The following is a 20,795-nucleotide window of genomic DNA, read 5'->3' as shown; positions in this document are numbered from 1 at the left end:
ATTGGTCTCATTGAACCGTTGCTGTGATTGAAACTGTGAAATCGCCTGGACTGTAAAATAATTGAAACCTCAGCAGACCTTCCTCTTGTGCCATACAATGTCCTTGTGATGACAGCCTACCAAAATCTCCGGAGAGAAACCAACCTTCAGACAGAAAATGCAACACGTCCCTTTGCTGGAGTCCTCCCTTTTCCTTTCAGAAGTCCATTTATCAAGATTGCTTTTCTTCAAATGCTTTTTAAAAGTGGGCAGAAGTGAGAAATTTAACCTCTACTTTTCCAAATTTGAGGATGCGATATGTATCCATAGCATTGAGTTTGAGCTTTCTGTCCTAAAAGAGTGTTTGTTTTTTGAAATTCCATTCTAACAGATCATTAAAATGGAAAGAATATGATAAACTCCAAACCCCTCAAGTTGTGAGAAATGAAAAGCAGATTTGCTCCTTCCTGTTATGCAAAAGGTCTGAAGAGATTGAAATCTTAGCAATCAATTAAAAAGAATTAAGCTGGAGAAATAGCCTTCCCCTGCAGAAATGAGGAAAATGCCATGAAGCTAGTCTTGTGCTTTAAAGTAATCATTGAGATGTTTTATATTTTTCCTAAAATGTATTTTATGGTCCTTCAAAAGTATTGAATAGTTTAAGTGATAGAAAATGAATGCTTTTAATATCAGATTTTTATACCCTCATTCTCTTTTGTGGGTTTTTAAAGAGCTTTAAAAATTTTCCTCTAAATTAACTATTCCTATGTCATCTTAAGAAATTCACAGTATTCCCAAGAGATAGTAGACAAGACCTCAGTTTTGCAGGCTAAAATGCAGTTGAGTAGTAAGAAGAATGAGTCTATGGAGAGAAAGTAAACAAAGTAGCATTGTGCTCTGAAAATATCATGGGCCCTGGAAGCAGGCAATCCTGACTTTGAGTCTTTGCTCCTTTAGCATTTGTTATTTAGACCTTAGTTTAGTTACTGAACAGAGATTTCTAGTCTTCAGTGTTTGTCTGCTAAAAGGCAATAGTAATATTTACTTCTGTGGGCTGTATGGCTCAGTTTAAAGGAAGCAATAAGTGTTTGTTTATATATTATCTGCCCTGGAAACAGTTTCAAGTGCTTTGTAAAGGTAAAGGTACAGTACAAAATAAGTTCAAATTAGATGAGTGAATGAAAGTAAAGGAAGATAAAGGTAGGAAAGTAGGGTAGGACCATGAATAAAGTCTGTACAGAGTCTAACACATTACATGATACATGAGGATCATGCTTCCACCATGGTTCTCAACCAGAAATGATTTTGTCCCTTAGGGGACTTTTGGCAATGTTAGCAGACGTTGGGGTTGTCATGTTTGGAGAAGGGATGCAGTCAGCAATGAAGAATCATCCAGGCCCAGATGTGAGTAGTGACAGAAAGCCTGGTGGTGGAGAAAGCCTGCTCTGTAGCATGCTCACCACCTGATACATTTTCCCCAGCGCCTAATTGTAGTATAGACTTTGGAGAAAGAGAATTCCAGGGGTTAATGTTATCCCAGAAGTTTCCGGAGAGTTTAGGAAATGTGAGTTGAGCTGTGAAGAATCTAGAGGGGGAGAAAAAGACATGCAAGGCCCAGGCAGTGGGGAAGATTGAAGTAATGGGATGAGATTGGACACTTCCTCAGTTTCAGGACACAGACTGAGCCCACTTTTAAGTGGCCTCCACCCTATTGGAACCCACAGATATGATTTGAAAAAGATGTTAAACTTATTAAACACATAGCCATGTAGTAAGAATGGAGCTCATCGGTGGGCCAGCAATTGGTGAATCCGTATTTTGTAACAGGAGGGAAGCAAATGGGAAGATAGAATGATGATTGGAGGCTCAGGTGTACGAGAAAATTCTGCCATAGAGGGTGAACACATGTTCCCAACTCACCAGACTTTTGACCAAGAAAAGAGGTAGATTGTAATATTTGTGCTTAAAGAGAGCATTTCTTTAAAGCATTGATCCTTTGCCCTTACAAGGTCATGGACCACGGACTCTTCTGAGACTGATAAAATGATGGATTCTTTCCCATTTCAAACAGCACACACTCGTTCTAAATTTTGCATAAAATATCAGCAGCCTCTTGGAGATGTACAAGCCCCAGCATAGTGAAGTGTACTTTTGTGTGTGTAGGTGCTTTTTTTCCCAGCAAGTAGTCATTCCACAGTGCAGATATTAGCTGTTTTCTTTCAGCCATAGGCTGGGAGGAACTGTCTAAAAGGCTTGGCAAGTGGGGTTCCCAGGGCCTGTATCAGGTGGATAACTCTGCTTCTAGTCATAACCCCACTCTTGGTCCCATCCTGTGTGGACACCGAGCTCCCCATTTGCTCTCTGAGCCCTCATGGCTTGTCTTGGTTTCTGTGGGGTTGGGAGCTAGTCTTATTCCTACAATCGTGGTCTTAGAGCAGCAAAACCCCATCTGACAACTACAGTCCTTCCACCAGTGGGGAGACTCTTCTGTTCCTCACTGCCTGCTTTCAAGAATGCTTCATTTTGTGCAGCACAGGATTCCCCATGTCTGTGCTCTTACCATTCACAGGAGCAGCACTATGACTTCCTCTTCCCTAGAACGCACTGCTGCCCCCTGCCCCTTGCAGTAGTTTGTAGATACCTTGATGGTTCACAGACTGGTCCCCATATACACAGAGGGCAAGGAGGGACTGAAGAAAGGAAGGTCACTCTGGATCTCTAGGTGGAACATTTCATTTTTTTTTTAAATTTATTTATGATAGTCACAGAGAGAGAGAGAGGGTGCGAGGCAGAGACATAGGCAGAGGGAGAAGCAGGCTCCATGCACCGGGAGCCCGACGTGGGATTCGATCCCGGGTCTCCAGGATCGCGCCCTGGGCCAAAGGCAGGCGCCAAACCGCTGCGCCACCCAGGGATCCCTCTAGGTGGAACATTTCATAAGCAAGAGAACTTACAAGGCTTATCTTGGGCAGCCACAAGATGAGCAGGTCACTACACTTGCCTGCCAGCATCGTAAGAAGACTTACCTGGATTCAGTCGTGTATCATCCAGGTGGTCTCAACGACACCTTACTCCAGGCTATGTCATTGGAAGAGCTCCCACTGTGGGAACAGGCAGGTGGCACATTCCAAGGGAGGCAGGGGGAGGTGAGATTTCAATTGTCCAGATCTAGCTTGAGGGTCAACCAGTGGTCACCATCTCTCCATTATCTCTACCAACTTCGACTGCCAGATGTATTTGACTTTTTGCACCCACTTAGTTATTTTTATTGATAATAATAGCTACCATTTATCAAAGTCTTTATTTTATGCCAGGTGATGTGATATGCCCTATAACAAAAAGATAAGGGGAATAATGGGAACGATTTCCAGAAAAACCAACACCATCATTTATTGATCCAAAAATTTTGCTCAGCAGAACAACAGGGAAGTTCCCCAAGGGAACTGAGAATGACAGAGGAAGGACATCTTGAGGGAGGAAGTATAAAGCTGTGCTTCTAAAACATAGAGACCCAGGTTATAATCCCAAGTAGATGGAGCTCTGTGATTTAGGGCAAGGTACGTAACCACTCTGATTCCTTATCTGTAAAACAGTCCTTACAAGGAATGGAATGAGACATTGTATGTAAAGGGCTTACTTCTTCCTTATGTTTTTTTAGGTAACTATCATAGTTGCACTAGCCCTGAGAGATGAGAAGATTCCTTCATCATCTTAAACCAGGATGAATAAAAGAAGGGTGATCTCAGAGACAGAGAGGTTAATCAGGAGATGAACAGGAAAAAGGTATGACATACTCTATTTTAAACCTGGTGAACTTCTGCTGACCACTGTAAAAGCAGTAAAAGCTTTCTCCTTTCAAAAAGCATCTTGCCAGAAATGTGGTAGCGATTGTTAGAAAGGATTTGGCAAACCTAATGTTTAGCAGATTTACAACAATTGCTATAGGCTGGAATGACAGATATTTTCTGGTAGCACACTTGGCCCTCCAAGGGAGAGTAGATTATTTTATTGGGAGTGCAATGGCAAGAAAGGCATTAAGGGCGGCAGCGTTTCTTCAAATATATATAAAAAAATAGAGAAGTGAAAAAAGAAAGGTGGTTGAAGCCCTCTGCTCTATTTCCTATACCCCCAAATTTTGGTAGAAAGACATCAACTCAAGGTGGGTTCAGAGAACACACTGGGTTCACTGAAAGTTTAACATCAATCTGGGCCCTCAGTGATTTCTTTCTGTATATCTGAACTAGCCACCTGTTGGGCTTCTGAAGTTTGGGGTAATGAAAGAAGCAAAAAGAAAGAGCCCCTGCAGTTTTTGCGTGAATTTTTATTGAATTCAGCCCAGAGCCCTGTGAAGCAGGAGGAGTGCTTGCTTTGGCAGGCATCCAGAAAACATCTTTTGGGAGGAACCTCTCTGTTTTTGTTTTGGAGCAACTTTGCACAATTAATCACAGCGTTGTTTACAGTCATGAAAAGTTGGAAACAACCTAGAGGTCCAACAAATAGAAAACAGATCGTTTATAGTATGCAGGCTTGACAGTATTATGCAGTATTAAAAACAACTGCTGCTGATATACAACATTAACAAATATTTATACTATATACAAAAACAATGTTTTGTTCTATAAAATGCAAATGGACAATAAGTACCTTCAAAAGGGCAGGAAGATTATGAGTGAACGTTATTTTTTTATCGTTTTTTTATAACAGCTTAGTATTTTATAAATACCAGAAAATGTAATCAAAATTTGCATGACCAAGAAGCCCTCACACGCTCAAGTCTTTCTCCCCTCATAAAAAAGCCACCCATCTTTCATCTTACTGCAAATAGCACATTATTCTTTCCTTCTCTTAACAGCTATGCTTCTTCAAAGAAGGTTCTTTTCTCTTCTCACTTTGTGTTTTCTCCTCAGTCTGTTGAAATCTTCCTTCTGCCAGGTCACTTCTTTGAAATTGTTCACATCAAAGTAAGCAAAAAACACCTGACTGCTAAAAGCCGTTTTCAGTCTGTATCTCAGCATTTGATACTGGGTCATGCTTTTCCTAACCTTGCAATTCCCATCTTTCAGATCTCCCTTTCTATGCAGTTCTCCTTGGTTCCTGGTCTCCTGTCTCTCCTTAATTTTACATTTCCTCCAGGGGCCTCTGGGGGGCTCAGTTGGTTAAGTGTTTGCCTTTGGTTCAGGTCACGATGCTGATGCGGGGGGTCCTGGGATGAAGCCAGCACATTGGGCTCCCTGCTCAGTGGGGTGTTTGCTTCTCCCACTTCCTCTGCTTGCCACTCCCTCTGCTTGTGCTCTCTTGCTCTCGTACACATATTCTCTCTCTCAAATAAATAAATAATATCTTAAAAAATTTGCTATTCCTCCAGCTTTTATACAATCTCCTTTTCCCCATCACTACACATTATCTTTTGTTGAGCTGTTCACTGTCAGCATAAACCATCGATATGCTGATAAGTCTCCAATCTAGTCTCCATCTACAAAGCTCATGTATAGTTATCTTTCTTTTAAGATTTTATTTATTTATTTGGGGATCCCTGGGTGGCTCAGTGGTTTAGCGCCTGCCTTTGGCCCAGGGCATGATCCTGGAGTCCCGGGATCGAGTCCCGCATTGGGGTCCCTGCATGGAGCCTGCTTCTTTCTCCCTGTGCCTGTGTCTCTGCCTCTCTCCCTCTCTCTGTGTCTCTCATGAATTAATTAATTAATTAATTAATCTTTTTTTAAAAAAATCCTGGGACTCTGGGATCACTCCCTGAGCCAAAGGCAGATGCACAACCACTGAGCCACCCAGGTGTCCCTCCTGTATAGTTATCTGTTGTGGTAAAACAAATTACCCAGAAGCTTAATGGCTGAAACTGACACACATTTATTGTCTTATAATTGCTGTGGGGCAGGAATCTGGGTTCAGTTTCACTGGGTTTTCTGCTTTATGGCTTCTCATAGAGCTCTCCTCAGAGAGTTAGTTGATGGTCTGCATTTTCATCTGAAGACTCATCTGGGGAAGGCTCATGCAGTAACTGTAGGGAGTATTCAGTTCCTTGTATGTTTTTGGATTAAAGGCTTCAGTTGCTTACTGGTTGTTGGCCAGAGACCCTCCTGAGTGCCTTGCTACATGGGCCTCTCCAGTATGGCAGCTGACTTCCTCTAAGTGCGCAAGCTATGAAGGCAATGGAGAGACCAAGATAGGAGTCAGTCTTTGTAATCTAATCACGGAAGAGATATCTCCTCAATGTTCCCATATTCTTCTGGCAGAAGCAGATTCCTCAAGGAGAGTTATACAGAAAGCCTGGAGGCCAGGAGGTGGAGCTCTTTGAGGCCAATGTAAAAATGCCTGACATAACTCTAAACCAGATTATCTCACTTCCCACTTGTACAAAGGTATATCAGCAAGTGTAAAATGCACAAATCTGAATACATCATCATACAAATAAGCTCTTCTCCATTGTTGAAGGGCACCACCATTCACCAAGTTCCAAAATCAGAAATGTTAGATATTGTTATTGATTCCTTCTTCTTTCCCACCCCCAATGTTCAATTAGTCATGACTTCCTACTAGTTCTCACTTCTGAAGACTGATTATATCTGTCTGTCCACATGTGTGTTCTTACGTTCTCATGAGTTATATAACTTGCATCACTGCTCCAGCCTCCTGAATCCCCTTCTACTCCCACCTTACCTCTTCCAGTCCTTACCATAGCAGTGGTGACTATGTCACACCCCTGCTTAGTCATCAGCTGACTTCCCATAGCTCAGGAGTATTTAATGGCAGACAAGGCTAGAGTATGAAAATGCACCTTCAGTAAACTGTGGTTTTCAGAATGCAAGGCTGCAGAAATTTAAACTCAGCAAAATCTTCTTGGCCAGTAGGGATACACAAATTTGAATGACAAATATTGGGAAGGGCATAGCTTCGTATCTGACTAATATCAAAACTTATTAATAGGATGTAAGTGGTTTATTGTGGTATTGCAAGTATGTAGGATGTAAACTCAAAACAGTTGTATTTACAGTAACGTCTATCAGTTGTTCTTTAAAATATGATCTTGGAGGATTGAATCCCTTGAAAATGTTTCAGTCCTGTCCTACAGCTTTCCAGGTATTTTCATTTATTAAAGTTTCACACCAGTCCTAAGAAACTCAGACCTATTGATTCTACCATTTCAACCTTTTAAGGTCCCTGCTTATGCACAGGATGGCAGTGTAAGGTCAGGAAGGCATTGCTGTGCAGGTCCTGGAAGTGACAGGGGCCTGTGCACATCAGTTCAGAGCTCTAATTCCTCCCCAAACCATCTTCAGTTCTAGTCACTTAGAATTTAGATGTTGTGGTCTGCTTTGAACGAATCTCCTTTTTCTCATGTGGCCATGAGATAAAGATGGCTGAGAGTAACAATGGCATTTTCTAAGTAGTTATAACATGATTAATTGTCACATATTTCAAACATTTCCCCAACTGCCATGTCTTCCCAAGTGTTGATGCCAGTTTCTGGGATGTTTGTCTGGGAGCCACCTTTGAGGAAACTGACTTGGGAATACCAGCTATCAACTGGAAACCTGATGCCTGTGCTAATTTCAGTCTGCATTGCCCATGGCTTAAGTCAGAAATCACTGGATTCCCTAAACTACTCCTCCTCCGTAGCTTCAGTTTAACTGGATCAATTTCCCAGGCCTGGAAAAGAGTTGATACTTGTTATCCTGACAGCCCCATTCAAACATGAGATATGAAAAATAACATTTTCATAGTGACACGTGGAAAAGAACTATAAAAACCCTTAAGACATGTTTTGGCAAAGATAATTTCCCAACTCAAAAATGAATAGTGTTTCTGGCACTTGCTGTAGTTTTGTAGCTGGCAGCTGAATTATCTTGGTCTCTGCCCAAAACCCTGGCTTCAAAACCTGGTCTTCAAATCTCCTGTGTTAAGGAAGGATGTAAAACATCAGTGGTCATTTACATGTTAAAAATAAGACATTATATTAACCTCATTATGAGACACTGTGCCTGTCCAAATGGCAGTAACAATAAACAAATTAATTATGTTTTGCATGTTAGTGTAACATTTATGTTATTCTTCCAAACAACCTATGGGATAGGACAAATTTTAACAGCCCACTCTACAGATACAAAAACTGAGATTCCCTGAGACCAAAAGCCTGACTCAGGGTATTTGGAAGAATCAGTACTTGAACCCAGGGCTTTAGATTTGAGCCTATTTTCTCTCCACTTTGCTACATTATTTTCAGTGTTTATTATCTGAAATACAGTGTAGTGGACAGTGAGGTAGTAATTCTTCCTTTAACTGTACTTGATAGAAAATATACTCCTCTTAGCCAATAATGACTTGGATAATTATTTATACCTTTCCTGGCATTAGTACATGAACTATTTTTGAAGGTAATCATCCTACTCATGACTGATCTGTTATCTTAAAACAAGTGTGGACTTGAGTGTCTACCAATATGCCCATAAGTAAGTATATCTTAGTGTCATAAATATGTTGATACCCACATTCTTTTTTTCTAGAAAATTCATTTTAACCAGGATCTCCTGCCTCTAATTCACTGCCCTCTAAACCATGACCTCATATCATTTAGTGCTTTGAGATCTCTAAATGGGTTCTTTGTATTGAGATGAGGACATACTTATCCTCTATGTTAAAAGCCTATAGCATTAACTCACTGTCTTTCAGTTTGATGATGATTCTGGCTAAGTTCAATTCTGTGCATATTGCTTCCCATCATCCCTGGTTCTTTTTCTTGAAGAAGGGAGATTAGAAGCAGGCAAAGAAAGAGGCAAATGGGGGGATCCCTGGGTGGCGCAGCGGTTTGGCGCCTGCCTTTGGCCCGGGGTGCGATCCTGGAGACCCGGGATCGAATCCCACATCAGGCTCCCGGTGCATGGGGCCTGCTTCTTCCTCCGCCTGTGTCTCTGCCTCTCTCTCTCTCTCTGTGACTATCATAAATAATAAAATTAAAAAAAAAAAAAGAAAGAGGCAAATGGAACGATGTTATATAAACTTATTCTTGGGAAACAGTCTAAGGTCTTGAAGGTGGGTTGGTGTGGAATAAAGGGAAGCATCAGTCCAGTATATGGACTACAAGGAAACATGGTCATGTGATCTAGGCACCATTGATATCTAAGGGGACATCTTCTGTAATTGACGGAACATGGCACGAATGTGGGCAGTAACATGGTTCTCAATTTTGGCAAACGATTTCTAGTTAGTGCCCGGATTAAGTAGGTAGGTATAATGTCATGACCCAGCAGAATAATGGGTAAGTATGGTATCTGGACCCAGGGAATTGAGTCAGGGCTCTGAGGGATACAGTTCAGAAGAGTGAGTATTGAAGGCTCTGGAGAGGAAGAAAGGCTGCAGTTTGGGCCTGAGTTTCACCCCACATACATTGTATTTTAACTATACTAAACAGACACCCCTGCTGGTGAAGATAGATCAGCAGGGAGAACAGTTTTGTACAGGGAAATAATATAATAAAATTGTTATTTTGCTAATATTTTCATCTGTTGTTATCGAAAATTTAAGAGGAAGGGATGACTGGAAATCGTGAAATTGATGAGGAGACTGTTGGTTTCTTCAAAGTATTGTCTGCCTCACCTTCATCCTTATCAGACTTTTTTTTCCAGAAACCTTTAACAGTCCCTCTTACCAAATCTTTGAACATTCATTATCTGTTTCCACATCATGCTTCCCTAATGAGATTGTAAACTTTGATGAATTTGATGCACTTAATTTCGGTTGCTTATATCAGGTTAATGATCAACAATTGGAAAAATACATGGATGCTTTGCAGTGAAAATGACAAAGCATGACAAAGTATGGCAGAGAAATGGAGATACATTGTATTTAAGGATATCAATGTGTCAAAAGTGAAAGGTTGGTTGATTCCAAAGTCAGGGTGTTATCATGTGGGCAACTTCTTGTATCACAAGTTACATCATCTTACTTATATTTAAGGTTCAAAAGTGTATTATTTTATTTATTTGTCACTCAACTTGTTTGTGTTTTTATGTGTTACTTGTAAACAGTATATAGGTGGATCTTTTTATTAATCCTGCCTGACAATCCTTGAATTTTGCTAGAGTGTTGAATCCATTTATACTTAGCATAGGTACTGAAATGGCTGGATTTGAGTCTGGCATGTTGGTGTTTACTTTCTGTTTGTCCCATCTACTGTGTACCCACCTATGTAGTTATCCTCTGTGCGTGGCAGTCCTCAAATTCCCCATGGCAGTGATGCTTTGTTGTAATTGGTAAGAGACCTGAGCACTGGCAGGCTCCTTGCAGTTCTGTAGACCAGGTGGGTCCTGTGCCTGCCACTCAGGAGGAGTGATCTCTTGTAGTACTCCTGCCCTTCCTCCAGCCATGACTGCCTTCTCCCACAACTTGGGCCTGGGATACAGCAGGCCCCCCTCTGGGCTACCTCTCCTCCCCTCACTTAGATAGCCATTTGCATGGCACCACTGAGAGCATCTCTTTTATTTCCTCTTCTCTGTCCTCAGCCTTTCTTGTGAGCACTCTGTGAAGGCCCAGGGCAAGAGTCAGTGAGGGGATGCAGAGATCTCCATGCCCCAGCATTTAAAAGTTAATTAAAATTCCATCTACTTTATTTTTATCCACATTTATGGTAGCTCCCTCTCCCTCTCACCGCTCTGTTGAAGGTGGGTCTGCTCTCTCATCAGAGAGGCTCATCACCTTGTGCATTTCAGTTCATGGCCTCCATTCTCTAATAAATTTTAAAACTTCTATGGTTTTGTATAGTATCCAGCTTATTCTTATTATTAGAGTGGAAACAGCATTGTCCTCTGACTCTCTCTATCCTGAGGAAATGTAGAACTCAGATGATACATTTTCCACACTTAGCACAATTCCTAACACCTAATTGCTGCTCAAAAAAAAAAATATTTGTTGGTTGAACGATATGAATAGCCCCATCTACTATTTAGATATCTTTAAATAATTGTTTGATTTAATCTCTGCTAAAATTCTAAGATTGTTTTGGAGAGAAGCAATAACATAAACTCTAAAAAAATCACTCCAGCATGTCATGTGTGGATATGTAGATAAAAAGGAAAAATAATTCTTCTCTTGTGCTGGATAATGGCAAATCAGGGCAAAGAAAGAGGAAACCTGCTCAGCAAGACTTTGTGATCATTATAAATATTCTGGGATAACCTATTCTAAATATGATTACAAAATCTATTAACAAAAATGCTAGTATCTCTGTAGTTCTTTTGTGGTGGATTCGAAACCTCTCTGCCTTTTCCATACCATCCTTACCTCATGCACTTATATAAAATGCCGTAAGTGCCTTATTTGTCAGACTTTATTTCTGGGTCTTGAGTGAATCCATGGGGAATACTCATTATGTAAGCATCATGTTGATCTCTGATAACTGCACAGACATTCTGAATTGTGAAGGATGGGAATATACTTAGAGATCATCCAGCGGTTATATAATGGAGTAATATTCCATTTAGTAACATCTTGAAGTATAGTTAGGGGAAGTGACCAGGTCACTGCAGAGTATCTAGGTCAACAGCCTCACCTCTGAAAAATAGGCTGATTGCCAAGGAGGGAAAAGATGGACTTCTTTCTTTTTGTAACCAGAACAGCAAGACTTCATCCTTATAAAAGCAAAGATAGACTAAAATATAATGAAAACAGACTTGGTTACAAGAAATAAAAAAGCTGTTTTTGGTTGTCCTGAGTCTATTACTTACTTATAGAGGGAGACCCTATGCAGACTTTGAAGGAATCTAAAACATAAAAATAAATTATTAAAAAGTATGAGGAACCAAAGAATATTCGGAGTTTAATGAAAGGGAACAATTTCATATCCATATCGTCTGGAGCTGAATTTCCAGTCCAGATCCGGTTCAGTTTAAATTCAATATTATTGAAGGAAAATTAATCACTAAAGTATGCAGGCATATACATGTATATGTGTTTTTGTATGTATGCATGTATACACATGTGTTTATGTGGGCGTATGTGTAGGAGAGAGAGAGGAAGAAGAGAAATTGAGAAGTGAAGGCCAAGTACTGAGAGAAATCTGGTTTTTATCAATTTACAAATAGAAATTGGGACTGTGCCTGGTATGAAGATGAAATATTTTGAGTCCATTTGACTTTCTTTGAGTTGCAGTTGTTAGGACATAGAATTTGCAGCACACAGACATTTGCTTTGCATGCTTGTGCTTCAGAGATATTTAAACTCAGGCCTCATGTATCCCTCTGGAGCTCACTCTCAGTCTGATCCTGGAAATGCTGAATATCTGACTGATCTCTTCAGGAATCCAAAAATGTTTTATCTCAAGGCTTGGCATGGTGTCAGTAATTCAAAAGTCCTTAGTCCTGCCATTAAGCTAGATTTTGCCTCACAGGAGAAAAGAGGGAGAACTAATGCTTTCTAAAGAACCAACATGTAGGGTAACCTTGGTCTGAACCCTTTAAAATCATCAAATGGTTTCAGGGCTGTGATATATTTATCTAGGTTATTTTGAGGCACATATATTTCAAATTTCTTGGCACAGAATTATTTTTATGCTTAGTTTTACTAGCAATGCTGAGAGCTGACCTTTGTATCCTCAGGTATTCTCAATTTTATCATCTAAGTGATCTTTATAAAAACCAAATCTGTTTCAAGTTGTTTCTAAAATTTCATTGGTTAAAACACCCAAGATCACACTGTTGGAACACCTGGGTGGCTCAGTCTGTTAAGCCTCTGCCTTTGGCTCTGGTCATGATCTCAGGGTCCTGGGATTGAGCCCCATTTTGGGCTCCCTGCTCAGCTTTTAAAAAAAAAAGATCACCACTATCTTTGGGTTCAAATTCCATTTGAGAGTCAGTGTGACATAGAGGTTAAGAATACAACCCCTTGAGTCAGACTGATAGGCTTCAGTTCCAGATTCTACTATCTACCTACTTACATCTCTATATTTTTGATTCCTCATCTGGACAATGAGGATAATGATAGTGTTGTGCCCAAGATTGCAAATCCGAGAAACCACCAAGGAGCCGACACCGATGCAAACACACGAGGGTTTATTTACAAGCTCGAGCTTGGGTCCAAGTGCACCCGACACAGCGGAGCAGGGACTTGGACCCCGAGGCTAAAAGGCGTAGCAGCTTTATAGGGGCCAGTCACCAATGGGATACGCAGAAAGTTGCACAGTACCCTATAGTAAGTATCCATTTGAGCTGGCTTATTACTTTGGTCAGAATTGGCGCGCAGTTTTGGCGGGCACAAAGCAGGGTTACATTGTTATGAGCCGATTTCCGATTAGGGTGTGCCCAGCAGCTTGACTAGGGTGGGGAGCCCCTTAAGCAATATGCAAGTTATGTGGGGGTCACACAGGAGGTGGCGGGTGCAGCACAAAATGGAGTTAGTCCTGCTCTGCTTGTCCAGGGGTAGGGGATTTTTGTTAAATTTCCTGGGTCCTACAGATAGCACCCAACTCATACAGTTATGCAGAGTATTAAAGTATTAAAGAAGATAATTTACCAAAAGCCATTAAAAATTGCCTGGCACACAGTAAGTGTTTAACAAATTCTCATTAATGCCACTGTTGACACAGGATGCAAAGCCCTCTGTGATCAAACCCTTACTTGGCTTTTAAATTACTGTGGGTCAGAAATTGGCTAAATTTCTCCATAAGACGATTTTTTCCAGTATTTACAACAGTCATATTGGATATGTATTACCCTTGTATTTAGGCCCAGAAAATAGGTATTTTATCATCATCAGCAGCATTATCATAATCACAGTTGTCTTCATCATGTATTATCATTCCAACTTTATAGAGAAAGGAATCCCTTCATATGGACTTGAATAATTGAAACAGAGTACATCAATGTGGAAAAAGAGAGACAGACAGACATGTTAGCAAGAGCAGAGATAAAGAAACAGGTCATTCGATTTTCTCCTCCTGGCATTGGTATCTTCTTGAGGTACAGCAGCACTGACATTTCTCCGAATTTGCCCTTTATCCTTATATTGAAATCCTTGTTTTGGCCAAAGCTACTTTTTCCTTGAAAATTAAAAAGTCCTGACTGTTACTGTAGGAGAATACAGAGGATTAAAGTCTCAGAGATGGCATGATAGATAGGCTTTGAACCAGGTATTAGGTTTGCTGGAGAAAACACAGGAGAAAGAGATGCCAGCTCTGTATGCCAACAGGTAATTAAAGAGATAGCCTATTTTGAACCTCAGGAGATCCTATTCTTCCTTCCCTTAATTCAATAAATGTCTCACTATATTTGCACATCTCAAAGTTGCTACTGAAGGGAACTCTACCCATAATACTGAATATTTGCTCAAAGTGGACCTGCAGCCTCTACTTCTAGACATGAATTTTTATTTCTGACTCCCCGGACATTGAGCTCTGTGACAAATTCGCATGCCTAGCAGGTGTGTAGCGGGCTGCCAATGAGATAGATAAATGTGAGACGGAAGCTCCGAATTGACAAAGGCTCAGAGAGAAACACAATAATGCTAGAACTTGCCCATTGTCCCCAAGGCACTAAGGCCTTTCTTGTGGTTGGCAAGGATGATGGACATTGTAACCAGAGATGGGTGCTGTTAGTATTGCCATACTCATATTCATGCCTCTTACACCAGTTCCCATTACAAACCTTTGCTGTGCTCGGTCCCATAGACAATGTTTTCAAACATTACATCGGAAGAGTTAAGGCCTAAACTCCTTATGGAAAATCCTATTGTAAAACCAGATACCCATTTCAGAACTATTGGTGGCTTAGAACTAAGCTGTACTGTTTTGTTCCTTTTTCCCAAGTCCCCCATTTTCTCTTCTATTATTCTAGTTTCATATATATCCTAAGACTCCAAATGAAAGAAATTGGTTCAATATAATTTTTCAATTCTGAATGTGAAAAATCTCTGACTTAAACTCTGTGATACTGAAAAAGAGGGGACTACTTCATTATACAGAACAATAGGCTGGGAGAATCAGTTAAGAAAACATTGGCTGTATTTCCCTGGTTGTATTTCTTTCAAGTATAACACTGTATTGTTGTTCACAGGCATCCCACATCTCAAGAAAGATAAAATCTTGGAGTTAGTTTTGTAAAACAAAATTCTACTTGATAATGAGATCTAGAGGATAACTGATGTATTTTTTTAGAAATATTTTATTTATTTATTCACGAGAGACACACAGAGAGAGGCAGAGACACAGGCAGAGGGAGAAGCAGGCTCCATGCAGGGAGCCTGATATGGGACTCCATCCTGGGACTCCAGGATCACACCCCGGGCTGAAGGCAGGCACTAAATCACTGAGCCACCCAGGGATCCCTAACTGATGTATTTTAAATACAAATTTCATCAATAGAAAAAATGGGGTTAAAAATGCTAGCACTCAATTATTTAAATATAGGAATAGAGGTAAACATCTTTTGGAGGAATTGTATATTTTAAATATAACGGTATGATATATAACGATATATTAAAAGAATGCAGTAGAAGGAAAGAAGAAATAATATATAAGTATACTAATTTCTTACCTCATAGATGGTAGTCATCAGAAATTCTGAAGTTAAAAAAATACCTAAAATATATAACTCTAGTATCTTAACTTTAAAGGCACATGTAGTAAATAGAAATATATTCTAGGAGATAGCTCTTGTGATATACAAAGAATTTAAAAATACAGTACTTCCCCTGCAGTACTTACTTTTTAAAAATAAACTTTTTACTTTAGAATAGTTTGAGATTTACAGAAAAATAGTGAAGATGGTACAGAGAATTCCCATCTACCTCCACAGCCAGTTTCCCTATTATTAACCTCTTACATAAGTATGGTCCATTTGTCAACATTGATGCATTGATGCAAACTAAGTTAATAGTTTAATTCCTTTATTAAAGTACCTTAATTTTTATCTATTTTTTTTCATTTCTAAGGCTGCATCTATAGCATATCATATTACATTTAGTGATCATGTGTCCTTAGGCTCCCCTTGGCCATGACAATTTCTCAGACTTTCCTTATTTTTGATGACCTTGGCAGTTTTGATGAATACAAGTCAGGTATTCATAGAATGTCCCCCAGTTGGGATTTATTTGATGTATTTTTATGGTGAGGCTGGAGTTACAGATTTCGGGGAAGAAGATCCTGGAGGTAAAGTGTCATTTCCATCACATCATATCAAAGGCCCAAAATGTCAACATGATGTATCACTGTCAACCTTACCTGGCTGAGGTAGTGGCTGTCTGGATTTCCACTGTCAAGTTATTCTTTGTACCATTTTTCAAACTTTACTCTTTGAGGGAAATTACTATACACAGCCCACACTTACATAGTCAGAAATTAGGCTTCACTTTTTTGAGGGTGAGTATTTGCATAAATTATTTGCAATTCTTTTGCAGAGGAAATTTGTCTATTCTAATCTGTTCAATTGATAGATTATTTATGCATTGAACTTATATTTGCATTGAATTTTTAATAATGTGAAGATACCAAGAATAAAGTCACTTATTTAAAAATGGAAGGAAGGAAAGAGGAAAAGAAGTTTACAGAGAGAGAATTCTGGAACTGAAATTCAGTCTTTCACACAGGTGACCTGATCAGGTCAATATCCTAGCTCTATTTTATGACCTGTCCTGAGAGAGTTGAGAAATCTTTTTATTTTATTTTATTTTATTTTTTTTGAGAAATCTTTTTATTTACTGATCTATGGTTGACAGTAAAGTATCAACATTCATAATAATTGTTTTATTCCAATACTGCCTCCTAGTGTAGTATTTTTGAAGGCATATTTAGTAACAATTAGGATTCCAAATACAAGAATTGAAATTTAGCCCCCAGTATAGTGCAAGTAACTAAACTTAGAGAGTGGCAAATAAAAAATTATCTCCTCTGTCTCTTTGTCTTTGTCTCTCTGTTTCTGTCTCTCTAACACACACACACATAAATTTGCATATCTGGAGGAATGACAGCTATTTTACAACTAAGGCTAGTCTATTTTGGCTTTGATTTTGAGAAGCATCTTGATTTCAGAAACATTAAAATATGGAGAGGGAGAGCATCTTAGAATTAAGACATTGTGCTATTTATCATTTTTAGCAAAACATAAGGCTAAATCATGAACCAAGGACAGCCATATAGATCAGATTCCTCCACTTATGCCACAAAACATCATTTTATCTAGGTTTCTAAGAGTCAATACTTTCTATTCATTAGCCATTCATTCTCTATATCTATAATTCATTGATAATTGGAATTCTTCACAGTGAATTAAAAGCAAACTTACAACATATATCATCAAAAAGTAAAAACTGTGGTGCAGCCACTCTGGAAAACTATGGAGGTTCCTCAAAGAGTTAAAAATAGAGCTACCCTACAACCCAGCAATTGCACTGCTGGGGATTTATCCCAAAGATACAGATGCAGTGAAATGCCAGAACACCTGCACCCCAATGTTCACAGCAGCAATGTCCACAATAGCCAAACTGTGGAAGGAGCCTCGGTGTCCATCAAAAGATGAATGGATACAGAAGATGTGGTTTATGTATACAAGGGAATATTACTCAGCCATTAGAAACGACAAACACCCACCATTTGCTTCAACGTGGAGGGACCTGGAGGGTATTACGCTGAGTGAAATAAGTCAATCGGAAAAGGACAAACATTATGGTCTCATTCATTTGGGGAATATAAAAATTAGTGAAAGGGAATAAAGGGAAAGGAGAGAAAATGAGTGAAAATATCAGTGAGGATGACAGGACATGAGAGACTCCTAACTCTGGGAAACGAACAAGGGGTAGTGGAAGGGGAGGTGGATGGGGGCTTGGGGTGACTGGGTGACGGGCACTGAGGGGGGCACTTGTCGGGATGAGCACTGGGTGATATGCTATTATGTTAGCAAATTGAACTCCAATAAAAAAAAAAAGAAAATAAAAAAAGTAAAAACTGTATAAGATGTATCATGAAAGAATAATTTACCAATTTGTTAATATATGCTTTTGTGTTTTAATTACTTGGAAATTGGTCATTTATATGAACCACATTTGGAAAAATCCCCTCAAAGTGTAATCAGAATAATTAAAGCAGGAGAGTCTTGAAATCAAGCAAGTGAAAGCCCTTTCTAAATGTACATACTTCCATTTTTTAAGGTAGAGCAATGGAGACTTAAAGAATAATTTTCTCAATTCATGGCAAAATTAGGGATGAACTCCACACTTCCTGTCTCTGTTATAACAGGTAACTAAAGATCTACAGTAAGTAACTCATGATTGAGGGCAAACATTACAGAATTGGTCAAGGCAAGTTCATCATCCATAGGGTAATATAGGAAGGATCCAATCTGCCAGTTGGCTCCATGGTCCCTGCCCCAATCCTCCCTGACTTATCTCTGAACATACTCTCCCCTTCAAACTTATATATCAGACCTACTTCCATGTATACAGGTGGCTTGAGAAATAGAATAAATTATCTGATTCCATTAACAGTACAACATTATAAATATTATCAAGAAAAAGTATTACTTTAGACTAAAAGTTTCCTCCTGGAACCCCAGGAATGTCTGTTATGAAATGTTCTGCATTCTAAAAGCTATGTTTGTTTTCAGTCCTTTTTAAGTGGGATATTTTTCACCCTTCCGAGCAGGGCAGACAAAGGCTTTAATTAAACAAATGTCACATGGGAACTCTTGCCCCAAAAGCCTTTACTGGCTCTAATTAGCAGATGGCAGCTGTAGACTCTATCAATATTAGATGGTCTGTTTATTGTGTCCATTTATATCACACTCATCAGGGAGCATGTAGAAAGCACCCCAGAATTATCAGTTTTAATTAAAACTGGCTCAAATGGTGGAGAAAATATCCCACACAAAAGTGGGTCAGGTAAAAGAGGAAGGTTAAAAAAAAAAAAAAAAGCAGTAGCCACAGCATACTGAGAATATTACCAAGGCTTCTTTGGGAAAACTGGAGGAGGGTATTTAATGATGTAATTGTCATCAACTGCCTGAGAGAAGCACAAGAAATTCAGGGCTGGGCTGAATTATACAGGTAGGGGAGGCCCTGAGTCAGAACATTTTCCTCTTCTGCCCAAGGCTCTTGAGTGACTCAGTGTTTCATTCCTAACTAGACTGGGAAGAAGTAGCACCTTCATCTTGTCATTTTCATTGAATTGAACATTCAATGAATAATATATAAAGTTAGATCTGGAACTCTTAGAAAGTTATTCCATGCATCTTAACAAATTACTATTATTTATTTCAATTTCTGCGTGCTTTTATATATTATTCTTATCCTCACAACTCAACACTGGGTCTTGGCATTTTCCAGATTAAATATCCTAGGGTAAAAAAAAATTAAGTCCTTTCTAAATTGTCACAGAGTTAATACGTGATAGAACCAGGATTTATTTTTTTTTATTTTTAAAGACTTTATTTATTTATTCATGAGAGACACACACAGAGAGAGGCAGAGACATAGGCAGAGGGAGAAGCAGGCTCCATGCAGGGAGCTTGATGTAGGACTTGATCCTGGGACTCCAGGATCATGCTCTGGGCCAAAGGCAGGCACCAAACCACTGAGCCACCCAGGCGCCCCTAGAACCAGTATCTAAACTTCTGTGTGGGGACGCCTGGGTGGCTCAGCGGTTGAGCGCCTGCCTTCAGTCCAGGGCGTGATCCTGGAGACCCGGGATTGAGTCCCACATCAGGCTCCCTTCATGGAGCCTGCTTCTCCCTCTGCCTGTGTCTCTGCCTCTCTCTCTCTCTCTCTCTCTCTCTCTCTCTCTGTGTGTGTCTCTCATGAATAAATAAATAAAATCTTAAAAAAATAAAGTTCTGTGTGATTCCAAAGGCCAGATTCCTTTCTCTGTACTATAGGGCTTCTCTACATAGTAGTCAAAAGAATTTGGGATTTTGGCCAACAACATAGAGGAGCCATAATTTTTGAAGACCAACAAAATTGAATTTAAACCCTTTCCTCGCTCACCAAATCAGGATAATAAATACTTCCCCAAAACTGGATTATATGAGATAAACTTTGTGAGAAGATTTTGGCCCATGGAAAATGTTTAACAACCATGATTACGCGTTCTATTTCTCACTGATTTTTCCACCGTGACCCTATTTTGAAAGATGCTTTGAGGTGGTAGTTTCTTCATATCTCTTTGGAGTGTCATTGACTTGCTAACATAGAGCCCCTTTAGAGGATAAGATATACTGATGTTCACCCTTAATACTCTTAACAGAAATATGAGCTTTATATGTTCTGTTTCCCAAGGAAACAATTGCTGGAAGTGTGGTATAAAAATGGTGAAATTGGAAAGAAGCTCTGATCAGCCAGTAATGAGAAAGCTGTCGCTGTTTGGAATAGGCTTTGCAGACTTTTCCAGTGAAGTCCCCTTAAAGGCACAGCAGAACCCACTTGTGTCTTCATGAGGTTTGAATGCTCTACAATGAACCTGAGATTTATTTAAAGAATATAGTTGTATCTTTAAAATGATGTAGCTTTATACTCCTTAATATATATGCTTTTTAAATTGAAAACTAATAAACTGATTACCATTCACTGAAAACCCTCCTCCCTGCCTTTCAAGTCATTGAATCACATCTGTGCTCCAGAAGACATGCCGTTATCTTGGGCCTCCTCGTGTTTCATGGAGACATCCTAAGGAGTCCTGGAGAAATTCCATACTCCAGCCTAAGAATTGGTGGCTTAGAAAGTGTTTCAGCCAATGTAGAAATAAGCCAAATAATGATTTTTGCCTTCCAGGAATTATTTCTGAGATGATTGCCATGAAAATAAGTTGCATTTTGGCATTAGACCTGGCATAG

At 39.5% G+C, this 20,795-nt stretch overlaps 1 long non-coding RNA gene across 1 annotated transcript; it reads left to right on the top strand.

The window, feature by feature from the left end:
• The first annotated feature begins 3,396 nt into the window (after nucleotides 1–3,396).
• Nucleotides 3,397–20,536, top strand: LOC112932340 (uncharacterized). Its single transcript, XR_011995163.1, has 4 exons — nucleotides 3,397–3,536; nucleotides 3,638–3,762; nucleotides 18,121–18,208; nucleotides 20,242–20,536. It is a non-coding gene; the product is annotated as an uncharacterized lncRNA (long non-coding RNA).
• The last annotated feature ends 259 nt before the right edge of the window (nucleotides 20,537–20,795 follow it).

Source organism: Vulpes vulpes, chromosome 11 (assembly GCF_048418805.1).
Source record: "Vulpes vulpes isolate BD-2025 chromosome 11, VulVul3, whole genome shotgun sequence".
NCBI lineage: Eukaryota > Metazoa > Chordata > Mammalia > Carnivora > Canidae > Vulpes > Vulpes vulpes.
The sequence above is the reverse complement of the archived record's forward strand: the minus strand, read 5'-3'. Positions and strand labels throughout refer to the sequence as shown.